Source organism: Schistocerca serialis, chromosome 1, assembly GCF_023864345.2.
Source record: "Schistocerca serialis cubense isolate TAMUIC-IGC-003099 chromosome 1, iqSchSeri2.2, whole genome shotgun sequence".
In the NCBI taxonomy this organism is placed as follows: Eukaryota; Metazoa; Arthropoda; class Insecta; order Orthoptera; family Acrididae; genus Schistocerca; species Schistocerca serialis.
This window is the reverse complement of record NC_064638.1, coordinates 285,832,403-285,844,811: the sequence shown is the minus strand read 5'-3', so window position 1 is coordinate 285,844,811 and position 12,409 is coordinate 285,832,403. Positions and strand designations below refer to the sequence as shown.

The 12,409-nt window shown below is 41.5% G+C and overlaps 1 protein-coding gene and 1 non-coding gene across 3 annotated transcripts in view; both read right to left on the bottom strand.

The window, feature by feature from the left end:
• LOC126468312 (uncharacterized) overlaps nt 1-12,409 on the bottom strand; it is a 136,767-nt gene that overhangs the window by 123,305 nt on the left and 1,053 nt on the right. The gene's annotated exons all lie outside the window — the stretch shown is intronic.
• Nucleotides 10,797-10,870, bottom strand: Trnak-uuu (transfer RNA lysine (anticodon UUU)). The gene has a single exon. It is a non-coding gene; the product is annotated as a tRNA-Lys (tRNA).

The window sequence follows — 12,409 nt, the reverse complement described above, 5'->3', positions numbered from 1 at the left end:
CCATCTGTCAAACGGCAACAACTTTTACAGCAGTGAGTGTCGCGACTGTTATATTAGACTGTGCTTCTAGGTTCTAAGTATATATCGATTATTATGATGATAACAGCTGAAGGCAGAAGTTTAAAGCGGATCATTTTAAGTGAAGCGTTTTCTTGGGATTTTGTTGTTTAGGTTTCTTCCAATGAAACCAGTAACTTTTGGAATACCTACAGTTTACGGAAAATAGCATTGATTATTTCTTTGACAAACACTAAATTTAAGCCAAGTGCAATATTATCTTATACATTGTATTACACTGATCGAAGGGATAGATAAACACATACCAATTATTCCGCACTGTATAAAGCCGCGTTTACATTGAGTTTGAAACATCTTCTGCAACAATGTTTGCTGCTACTACTGCCTGCAAAATGCTGCAAACACAGAAACAGTGTTCAGTGGCTGTTTCGGAATAGATCAAAGGAAACATTGTTTCTGGTCTGCTACTAATAAATGCCTCTATACAGTATCAGTGTTCGTTTATGTTCTGCCCTGCTAATATAATGCTGCCTTGTTGTATGTTGTGTTGCGTTTCTCTAGAATGGAATGGACGAGAAACTGGATATTCGCACTTGTCACACGCTATGAGGCAGAGGAGTGCTGCTGGAACGTACGCACCACCAATTACAAACAACAGTAAAATAAAAGAGGATGTTACAGAAAATTGCAGCGCTGCTTAGTACCAGCAGCAATGACGTGTTTAAGAACGTTAGGTCTCTCGTAGCTCAATTTAGACGCGAGAAATGAAAAATTGAGACAGCAAGATATATGGTAGTGGTTTTGAAATTTTTTTTTTACAGTGCCCTGCAGAATGGTTAGCAGGATTTGAGTCACGTAGCATGCCGTCACTGTTGCGCCTGCGCGAAGTTTGCGCGCTCTGCATTGGAAAAAGACTGCCTTTTGTAATTATGCTGTATTGGAGTTCTGAGCATCGAGCATTCGCCGTTGAGGGGTATTTAAAAAAACGAGTGTCTCATCACAATTCAGGCGACACGATATAATCTGGAATCGTCGGGCAATTGGACGGTCGATGCAGGCTTACTGCATCTTGTCCAAAGAAGAGATGTGCAGCGCGACGAAGGACACAGCGGACTGAGGAGCGAATGGTGGGGGCGCCCCAAGCATTCATCCGAAGTGCTCACCGTTTTGCTGCCACATATGCCGTGGTACTGACAACGTCAGATGATTCCCTGCGACGAATCATCCGTGATAACATGCACTTTCCCCCCCAACAAACTTGCAAATCCTACAGAAACTAAACGAACAACATAAAGTTGCCCACCTAACCTTCGCCTTGTGCATACTGAAACATTTAGCAGCTCACCCGCAGATGCTAAACAACATACTGTATGTGTTGGTAGGGGTAGGTGGTAAGTTCATAGGGGACCAAACTGCTCAGGTCATCAGTCCTTAGGCTTGTACACTACTTAATCTAACTTTAACTAACTAACGCTAAGGACAACACACACACCCATGCCCGAGGGAGGACTCGAACCTCCGACAGAGGAGGGGGAAGCCGCGCGAACCGTGGCAAGGCGCCCTAAAACGCACGGGTAGCTACCCCGCGCGGCTGTATGGTGTTGTATTGAAAACCAAATAAAGGGCATATATTATATGTATCAGCATATATTTTATTTGTTTTCAATGTGTGTTTCTATAAATTTGGCAATATGTTACGAAGTTCTGTCCTCTTCATAACCTGCTATTCATTTTGCAGGACCCCGCATAACCCAGTGATTCGGTTTCGATAATTTACTGTTCTTGGGTGATATTCAAGACGCAAACGATACAAGAGAGACATTCGAAAAAGTCGTACCCTAAAGAAGGTTACGCATGGTTATGTTTATTTCCGTCCCGTACTGTAGAACAATATTCAGCAATATTTGCCATGGTGCAACTACAAGTGGGTGTACAAAGTAACTTATATGTTCTCACAAATTACTTTGTGTTAAAGTTCTCCGTGACAGGTATATTTGGGAATGCAACGATAAATGATGCAGAAGCAACTCGTCCTCATCCCACTGGGATCACTTCACATGTCTGTAGTCAGTAAGAATCGAAGCTTCCTTGTGAGCCGTAATAGGTCCTTGACTCGGAAATTCTTCTCAAGACATCAGTAGGCACACTGCTGTCATAGTGGTAGTTCACACCTTCTCAGGCTGCAACATTTGTTTTCGGAAAACATGAAAGACTTAGACCATAACACTGAATGTATTTTCTACAACCATACTTGCCCTAGACAACCAGTAGCTGAAAATTCTGTCAGATCTGACTTAAGGTTCCACAAGCGATGCCAGCTGAGGATACGGATGTTTCGGATCCTGATGAATCATCGAAAACGCCTCCTCCAAAATAATGGGCGAAGAGTGGGTGTGAAGAAGAAAACCTATTAAACGACGGAATAGTAATGTGACAGAATTTCCTGCAGCAGCAACAAAAACAACGAGTACACAATTCAATCGGTGCCTACGGGAAGTTACAACAAAAACAGATATTTCATTCTCTTCAAGGCAAGGAAGTTACAACAAAAACGAATATGTCATTTTGTTTGAGGCAGAGATAAATTTGTGTAGAGAGAGGTGTCAACACAGAATGCGAATGTGGCAGGGGATCTTCAACTGCAAATTCCACTGTCACATTCGTTGGAACTGCCAGAGTCCCTGAAGTGTAATAAGTTATATTTGTTGAAAAAAATGGAAATTTGGGGTAAGCTTCTATGGGACCAAACTGGTGAGGTCATCGGTCCCTAGGACTACACACTACTTAATCTAACTTAAACTAACTTACGCTAAGGACAACACATACACCCATGCTCGAACCTCCAACGGGCGGAGCCACGCGAACCGTGACAAGCCGCCCTTAGACCGCGCGGCTCTATTTGTTGAAAATGATGATGATTTGCTGTAATTTTAATCTGTATACAAATCTATGAGCAATAAAATACATGTTTTAGTGTTATTAACAGTAAATAAATTACCGTTTTGTGGAATATTCCGTCGGGTCTTGGAGGAACACACACATATTAAAAACTTGAATACAAAGTACTGATGTTCCGCAACAATATTTATTTAGTAGTTTGTTATGAACAGGCTATCTGTATCTTAGGCCATCATCAGATAACTTAATAGTACCAGATGACATATAAAACTTCAGCAAGAGTTCATAGCTGTTCAAACATTGTTGTACAAAGACAAGTGACGTTCTGTAGATGCTGCTATGGAATACCTCAGACCAGACATTTCAAGTAACTTCCATAATATGAATTTGACCCTCACTACCCAAGCAGAAGTAATGTCCATCATAAAATCTTTAAAATCAAAAACATCTAGTGGGTATGATGATATATCAACAAAGTTAATTAAAGAATCTGATCCTGAGTTAAGTATACTGCTGGGCATTAAAATTGCTACACCAAGAAGAAATGCAGATGATACACAGGTATTCATTGGACAAATATATTATACTAGAACTGACATGTGATTACATTTTCACGCAATTTTGGTACGCAGATCCTGAGAAATCAGTACCCACAACAACCACCTCTGGCCGTGATAACGGCCTTGATACGACTGGGCTTTGAGTCAAACAGAGCTTGGATGGCGTGTACAGGTACAGCTGCCCATGCAGCTTCAACACGATACCACAGTTCATCAAGAGTAGTGACTGGCGTATTGTGACGAGCCAGTTGCTTGGCCACCGTTGACCAGACGTTTTCAATTGGTGAGAGATCTGGAGAAAGTGCTGGCCAGGTCAGCAGTGGAACATTTTCTGTATCCAGAAAGGCTTGTACAGGACCTGCAACATGCGGTCGTACATTATCGTGCTAAAATGTAGGGTTTCGCAGGGATCGAATGAAGGGTAGAGCCACGGGTCGTAACACATCTGAAATGTAACGTTCACTGTTCAAAGTGCCGTCAAAAAAGTGCCATCAGTGCGAACAAGAGGCGACCGAGACGTGTAACCAATGACACCCCACACCATCACGCCGGATGATACGCCAGTTTGGAGATGACGAATACACGCTTACAATGTGCGTTCACCGCGATGTCGCCAAACACGGATGCGACAATCGTGATGCTGTAAACAGAACCTGGATTCCTCCGAAAAAATGACGTTTTGCCATTCGTGCACCCAGGTTCGTCGTTGAGTAAACCATCGCAGGCGCTCCTGCCTGTGATGCGGCGTCAAGGGTAACCACAGCAATGGTCTCCGAGCTGATAGTTCATGCTGCTGCAAACATCGTCGAACTGTTCGTGCAGATGGTTGTTGTCTTGCAAACGTCCCCATCTGTTGACTCAGGGATCGAGACGTGGCTGCACGATCCGTTACAACCATGCGGATAAGATGCCTGTCATCTCGATTGCTAATGATACGAGGCCGTTGGGATCCAGCACGGCATTCCGTATTACCCTCCTGAACCCAGCGATTCCATATTCTGCTAACAGTCATTGGATCTCGACCAACGCGAGCAGCAATGTCGCGATACGATGAACCGTAATCGTGATAGGCTACAATCCGACCTTTATCAAAGTCGGAAACGTGATGGTACGTATTTCTCCTCCTTACACGAGGTATCACAACAACGTTTCACCAGGCAACGCCGGTCAACTGCTGTTTATGTATGAGAAATCGGTTGGAAACTTTCCTCATGTCAGCACGTTGTAGGTGTCGCCACCGGCGCCAACCTCATGTGAATGCTCTGAAAAGGTAATTATTTGCGTATCACAGCATCTTCTTCCTGTCGGTTAAACTTCGCGTCTGTAACACGTCATCTTCGTGGTGTAGAAATTTTAATGGCCAGTAGTGTCATATATTAAGCTATCTGTGTAACCAGTCGTTTATCAGTGGAATATTTCCTGAATGGTTGAAATACGCTGAAGTTAAGTCACTATTTAAGAAGGGAGATAAAGAAATAGCATCAAATTTCCGTCCAATGTCACTTTAGCCATCATTCTCAAAATTTTTAGAAAAGGTAATGTTCAATCAGCTTTGTAACCATCTTATCACAAATAACATACAGTCAATGTCGCAGTTCGGATTTCTAAAGCGTATCTGATTTTGAGAAGGCTATCTACACTTACAGTGAAAATGTACTTAATTCATTAGACAAAAATTGTAGGCAACTGGTATATTTTGTGGTCTGTCAAAGACATTTGACTGTGTAAATCAAAATATCCTTTTAAGTAAATTAGAATATTATGGTGTAAGAGGAAATGCTGCAAAATGGTTCAAATCTTATATCTCTGGCAGGAAGCAAAGGGTGTTATAAGGAAAGAGACATGTATTAAGCTATCAGGCATCATCCAACTGGGAACTAATTACATGTGGGGTCCAAGGTTCTATTTAGGGCCCATACTTTTTCTTGTGTATATCAATGACCTTTCATCAGTAACATTACCAGATGCCAGGTTTGTTTTGTTAGCAGATTAAAATTGTGTGTCCGACCGAGACTCGAACTCGGGACCTTTGCCTTTCGCGGCCAACTGCTCTACCATCTGAGCTACCGACGCACGACTCACGCCCGGTACTCACAGCTTTACTTCTGCCAGTATCTCGTCTCCTACCTTCCAAACTTTACAGAAGCTCTTCTGCCAACGGGCACACAGTTTTAATCTGCCAGGAAGTTTCATATCAGCGCACACTCCGCTGCAGAGTGAAAATCTCATTCTGGAAACATCCCGCAGGCTGTGGCTAAGCCATGTCTCCGCAGTATCATTTCTTTCAGGAGTGTTAGTTCTGCAAGGTTCGCAGAAGAGCTTCTGTAAAGTTTGGAAGGTAGGAGACGAGATACTGGCAGAAGTAAAGCTGTGAGTACCGGGCGTGAGTCGTGCTTCGGTATCTCAGATGGTAGAGCACTTGCCCGCGAAAGGCAAAGGTCCCGAGTTCGAGTTTCGGTCGGGCACACAGTTTTAATTTGCCAGGAAGTTTTAACTTATAGTTTCTTCACGACGCACTGGCCAAATTTTCAGGTGGTATGAGGAATGGAGGAAGTGAACTACACCTACTGAAGTCCAACACATTGACAGCCATAGGGAGAGTGGAGATGTGGGAGGAACAAACTGTGCTTTCCTTATACAGTTCTAGAACTACACGTATACTTACTGGTTTGACACGACAGTCACTTCGTAGGCATTACGGTATACACAAGTACTTATTGTTAAATCACCAATGTTGGCTGCGGCTAGATGCAAACACTCTTGAACCGAAGTCGGCCGAACATTCGTTCAGGATGTTATGAAAACACTATAATAAAACAAAGAATATACACAATAAACCGTTCAAGGAGTCCACTTCTACTTGCTTGGTATTTCAAGTTGTCATTTCGGTCTTCTTTATCTCTTGGAATCCTTGATGCACCTATTAGTACCAGTCATTCACTTGGCTACATGTTCCGTCTACCACCCTTCAAAGTTCATGTTTAATGAGTCGTCGACTGTATAGGTACATAAGGAAAAGCCCCAACAAGCTACGGCAAAAATTTAAAACCAATGATAATCATCACTAGCGCGACCGCTGTAAGCGCCAGAAAAGATGTATTTTGCTACGCCGAATGCGAATGACAAATGATGGAAACTCCATTCAATTTTTTTGTCAATTATTTAGAGGACTCTGTCTTTAGTTCTCGTTGGCAGAAGACGTATTCTTGTGAGAAATGTGTAGTAGACATTGTGTTACCTGAATAATAATTTTTTATGAAAGTATGAAATGTGAGAGTTCTTTTTAGTGCAAAACCACGAAAGTTTTCTTTTCCTCGGCGCATTATGCTAATGTCATGTCACTGTACCTGCCTGCACCTGAAGAGGAAATCCGATAAAAATCAGTATTGTATTCACGGTCGAAAATGAGAAGTAATTATGGCGGAAGAAGAAGCATATAACCAAATTGCGTAAACCTCAACAGCATAGAGAATACACTACACCAGTGACTTACAATTTACGAGATTTGTGAATTAAAAGTGAAAGAAAATTTATTAGCTGCAAAATTAAAAAAAAGTCAAATATATCAATACTGTAATTAATTCGATTAATAATTTATATATATATATATATGCACACGGCGGAGACATCATCAGAGATGAAGTACTAGCTCAGATGGAGAAGCATGAAGAAAGTAAATAGCAGCTGGGAATACATCTGCAGTGGTTTAGGTAAGTTACTGGAAACCTATGTCAGGATGAGCAGCCGTGAGTTTGCGTCCCAGTCCTACTGGGACAGCGTGTGAAATTCAAAATTTATTAAAACAAACATAATCACTCAAAGAATCTGTCACTGTTACTGGAGCATGATTATGTCTGAATAGTTCATCTTCACCGTTATGAAATTGTGACGAAGAAATAACGAGCTGACAAGGAAAATTAGAGGCAATGCTACTAACATAAAGCAGTTGAGAAACTGCAGCAGTCATTGATGAATGTTAAATTCGATTTTTCTATAAATTTAATTGTCTTTAATTTTTAAGTTACACTGAACAATTTATTGTACTCACTTAAGGAAATGTTCGTCATTTGATTCACAGATGGGAGCACTTGTACACTAAAATGATGAAGAGATGTACGTTCTGTAAACTTCTTTGTACCGCTTTTAGGCTGGGACAGCCAACGCCATAAACGGGGAGGACGCAATTTCTTCTCAGAACAGGACTGCTGTTTAGCAATGGGTGGGAAAAGAGGAAGGAAGCCGTAATCAGGCGCACTGCTGCCATTATCTTTACTCTTTGTGTTGCATCTTCAGTCTGTTTTTGGGTGTACATATAGATGAGAATCTTAATTGGAAAATTCATATTTTGGATCTTCTAAAGCGTCTAGGTTCAGCAACTTTTGCAGTCAGAATAATTGCCAATTTTGAGGTTATAGAAATTAGTAAGCTAACATACTTTGCATACTTTCACTCTCTGATGTCATAAGGAATAATATTTTGGGGTAACTCAACATTTAGACAAAAAGCATTCACTGCTCAAAAGAAAGTGGTTAGAATAATGTGTGGGGTTCATAGTCGCACATCTTGTAGGTATCTTTTTAAAAGATTGGGAATTCTTACAACAGCCGCTTAGTACATTTACTCACTAATGAAATTTGTTCTCAACAACGTGGCCCTGTTTTAAAACAACAGTGACATTCATAATTATAATACCAGAAAAAAGATGGACTTACACTATCCTTTACTCAACCTATCTTTGGTACAGAAAGGGGTAAAATATGGTGCTATAAAAATTTTCTACAAATTACCAGATGAAATAAAATGTCTGAAAGACAGCAGTAATAGCTTCAAAAATAAATTTAAATCGTATCTCCGTGACAACTCCTTCTATACCATAGATGAATTCTTGAATAGGAATAAATAAATTTATAAATATACTATATGCATTTTGTGCCTCTTTAGGGAATGGAGTAAATAAAATAATATATATATATATGTTTCTTGTGCACTTGACACGTTCCACATCATAACTATCTCACCAGGGACAATGATCTTTGTTATACGAAGAGGACTCCTTGATAGCTGTCGTGATGAACTGCTTCATCATTCTAACAGTTTCATCACTTATTGTAGGATAAACAACACGAAAACAGTACCAAAACATCAATCAAACAGTGGTTCAAATAGTTCAAATGGCTCTGAGCACTATGGGACATAACATCTCAGGTCATCAGTCCCCTATAACTTAGAACTACTTAAACCTAACTAACTTAAGGACATCACACACATCCATGCCCGAGGCAGGATTCGAACCTGCGACCGTAGCGGTCGCGCGGTTCCAGACTGAAGCTCCCAGAACCGCTCGGCCACCAGTGGCCGGCAAACAGTGTTATAGAATGTTATTGCTCACATAACTTTTGATCGCCGAGGTTGGCAGAGAGCAGGCATGTGATGTACACTCTCAGTGGGGAGGTCACGGGTAAAGAAAAGTGTGTTATGATTAAACACTGTTTCATGGAAACGACGCACTGAATATTTTTTACAAACACGACGTTCTTGGTACGATTTGTTATAAAAATATCATGTAATTACAAATCGACGGTAAAAGCCTTCAGGAGAGCCTAAAATGAAATAGACTGTTGTTGAAAGTTGTATGTGTTCACTGTAGTTTAGTGGTTAGAAACGTGGAGTTACGGACCTGAAAGAAGAAGGCTCGGGCCCTGCCTTGTTCAATACTGTTCTATACATCTTCGCGTTTGTAAAAGATTCTGCGACTTTCTTGTTAATGTAATGGATGTATGTTCTGCAATATTCGATATTATTTGCACATAGGAGCACTCTCTCACAAGAGTGAATTTGTTCGCTTTTGGGACTTCACTCTGAATAAAAAACGAAAGGTTAAATTGCTTCGCCGGTCGCGGTGGCTGAGCGGTTCTAGGCGATACAGTATGGAACCGCGCGACCGCTACGGTCGCAGGTTCGAATCCTGCCTCGTTCAAGGATGTGTGTGATGTCCTTAAGTTTGTTACGTTTAAGTAGTTCTGAGTTCTATGGGACTGATGACCTCAGAAGTTAAGTCCCATAGTGCTCAGAACCATTTGAACCATTTTTTAAATTGCTGCGAGTGAAACGAGTAGCAGTTACATTTATATTCATGCCTGTTACAAATATTTTGCTCTTTATTTCCGAATACGTCGCGATTTTCAAGCGTGGGGGTAGGCAGAATCCTAACAGTAGAGCTGAAATTGCTGGGAGTGAAATTAGAGCTTGACATTAGTGGACAAATATGCCACGCCATGTTGACCGTAACTTCCCGGTAAGAACGGGGTGAAAGTGGCCTCTCCCCAGGAGCTGCAGCGCTCGCTCTGTACTAAAAGCACGCGCATGCGGCCACAGCTACACGAATCCCAGAGACGTTGTTCGGCGGCCAAAAACCATGCATAAATTGAAACTTTGGCTTCGTGGCCGATCTATGTTGGGACATCAAAAATGGCTCTGAGCACAATGGGGCTTAAGATCTGAGGTCATCAGTTCCCTAGAACTTAGAACTATTTAAACCTAACTAACGTAAGGACATCACACACATCCATGCCCGAGGTAGAATTCGAAACTGCGACCGTAGCGGTCGCGCGGTGCCAGACTTTAGCACCTAGAACCGCGTGGCCAATTCGGCCGGCGTTGGGACATCAATGTGTCATTAGGAGCTGCACGGTATGTCGGTGCAAAGTTTATTAAAGCAAGCGCCGGATTCCATGGCACGTCCAGGCTGGGACCACTGTCTCTGTTAATTAAATTCTTCGCCAAACGAACTTTTGAATAGCTGACATTCGTTTGGCCTCGTGCGCAGTTTCGGACCGGAAATCGACATGACGTGATCATACTCACCCGGCTTCAGAGAACACCTGGCTAAAGTGTGCTGCGCTCGACTACTCCCACGTCGCTTGCTTATTCTCATTTCGCTTGCTTTCTTTTCCATTTTTTGTTTGTTGTTTTATGCTTGCTGATGGAATTTACTTATTTTTTGTACAGTTTATGCCATTAAAGAGATGAATAAAACAAGGAGGTTCAAAATGATTGTAGGTTACAGTCGTTATTCGTAGATGAGGCTTGCACAGAAATGTGTAACGTGGAGATCTGCAACAAACCAGTCTTCCGACTCAAGACAACGACAACAACACTGTTATGCTGATGATTGTTACTCTTTACATAGTCTGCTAATCAATGCCCATTTCCTTAGTTTTAGAACACGTTGTGTCTCCGCAATGTAAATATACAAAGAAATGAATACCTCTGGCTGCATACAGGCGTTGATATAAGCCAACGGGGACAGTTGAAAATGTGGGCCCCGACCGGGACTCGAACCCGGGATCTCCTGCTTAAAAGGCAGATGCTCTATCCATCTGGGCCACCGAGGTCACAGAGAAGAGTGCGACTGCAAGGACTTATCTCTGGCACGCCTCCCGTGAGACCCACATTCTCAACTTATTGTCTCGCACTATATTCATAGTGCCCCTGCCCATTATACTCATTACTCGCGGCTTATTGCCGATTCCCGTAAGAGTTCGGGCACTGTTTGTGCATCCGCAGAGAAGAAGATGGTCAAATGGCCGGTGAGCCTTAACTACATATGTATATGAAAATGGTATCTGTTTTTCGGACATGTCCGAAAGAACAGACACCATCTTCACATACATGAAAATATACGGTAAGGTGGCGTATCTAAACTTTTAAACAGGGATTTGCAGGAGTTCCAAGGTTTCATATCCTTTATGATTTTAACGACATATTTTTGCAATCTGAAAACTCGCTTAGCTACTGTCAAATTACCCCAGAATATGACCCCGTATTTAAGGTGAGGCAGAAAGTAGGCGTAATAGGTACTCTTAATTGTTTTTTCAGATGACATATATATTCTAAATAACATTGAAGCTGATGCTATTTACATTTTCCATCACAAGCGCAGTGACGGAGTTAATAGGTATGCACAGTTTGACGGTTAGCCGTAAACCGAGATCTCAAACTGACATTGTGAGCACACACTAGCAGATACACATCAGCCTATTAAAAGTGGTTCCACACTTCACAAATTAGGAACAACTGTAAGTGAAAAACAGTCGCTTAGGTGATACACTTCCTTCTTTGTATTAGTATCCGTGGAATTTGTACTGTACACTAACAGTATTCCTGCGGCAAAAGAAAACAACCAGAGATATCAAAGGGACATTGAAAAGTTGACTGGATCATATAGGCCACCGTTCTTAGTGATTTACAACATTAATTACATTACCACTGTACGCTAAAAAAATACATTATTCCAAAAGCAAACTAAAGTTAGATGAATCATTATGACAAAGACAAGATGTACACAGACATGACCTCACATATGGTAATAATCTAGATTTAGCTTTTAGACTTAATAAATCTTAATAATTTTAACTTCACTGAGACGAAGATGCCAATGAACTACTTTTACCAGTGATACAGACGCCTAGAAAAATATGAGAGTTGCAACAGTTGCTTGGTAGAATGCTGCCGACACTCACACCCGACGGCTGCAACGAATTCAAACAGGACTCTGTGGCTAGCTTTACATCTGCCTCGGGACTACAGGCTGATGTACCGCAATTGAAAGAACGGTATCGGGAAACTGCAAGGAAGTTCTATCAACGGACTGCTAGCTTTGCAAATATACATTTCAGAAACCTTGACAACAAAGGTGTGTACCGTCTCACTCTGCGATCGCAACACCATCTTCGAAAGTAATGTGGTGCGACGATCATAAAATAAATAAATAAAATATAAAATACGGTTACTTAGATAGCAACAGTAGGTTCCATCAAGTCTGTTTCAAGCAGTGACAGCTATACGTAAGGAATGGACGAAAACCATGCAAGAAGAATGAAGGTAAAACACAAAGGGCTAAAACTTCATCTTAAAGTGGAAGTTAAAAGTTG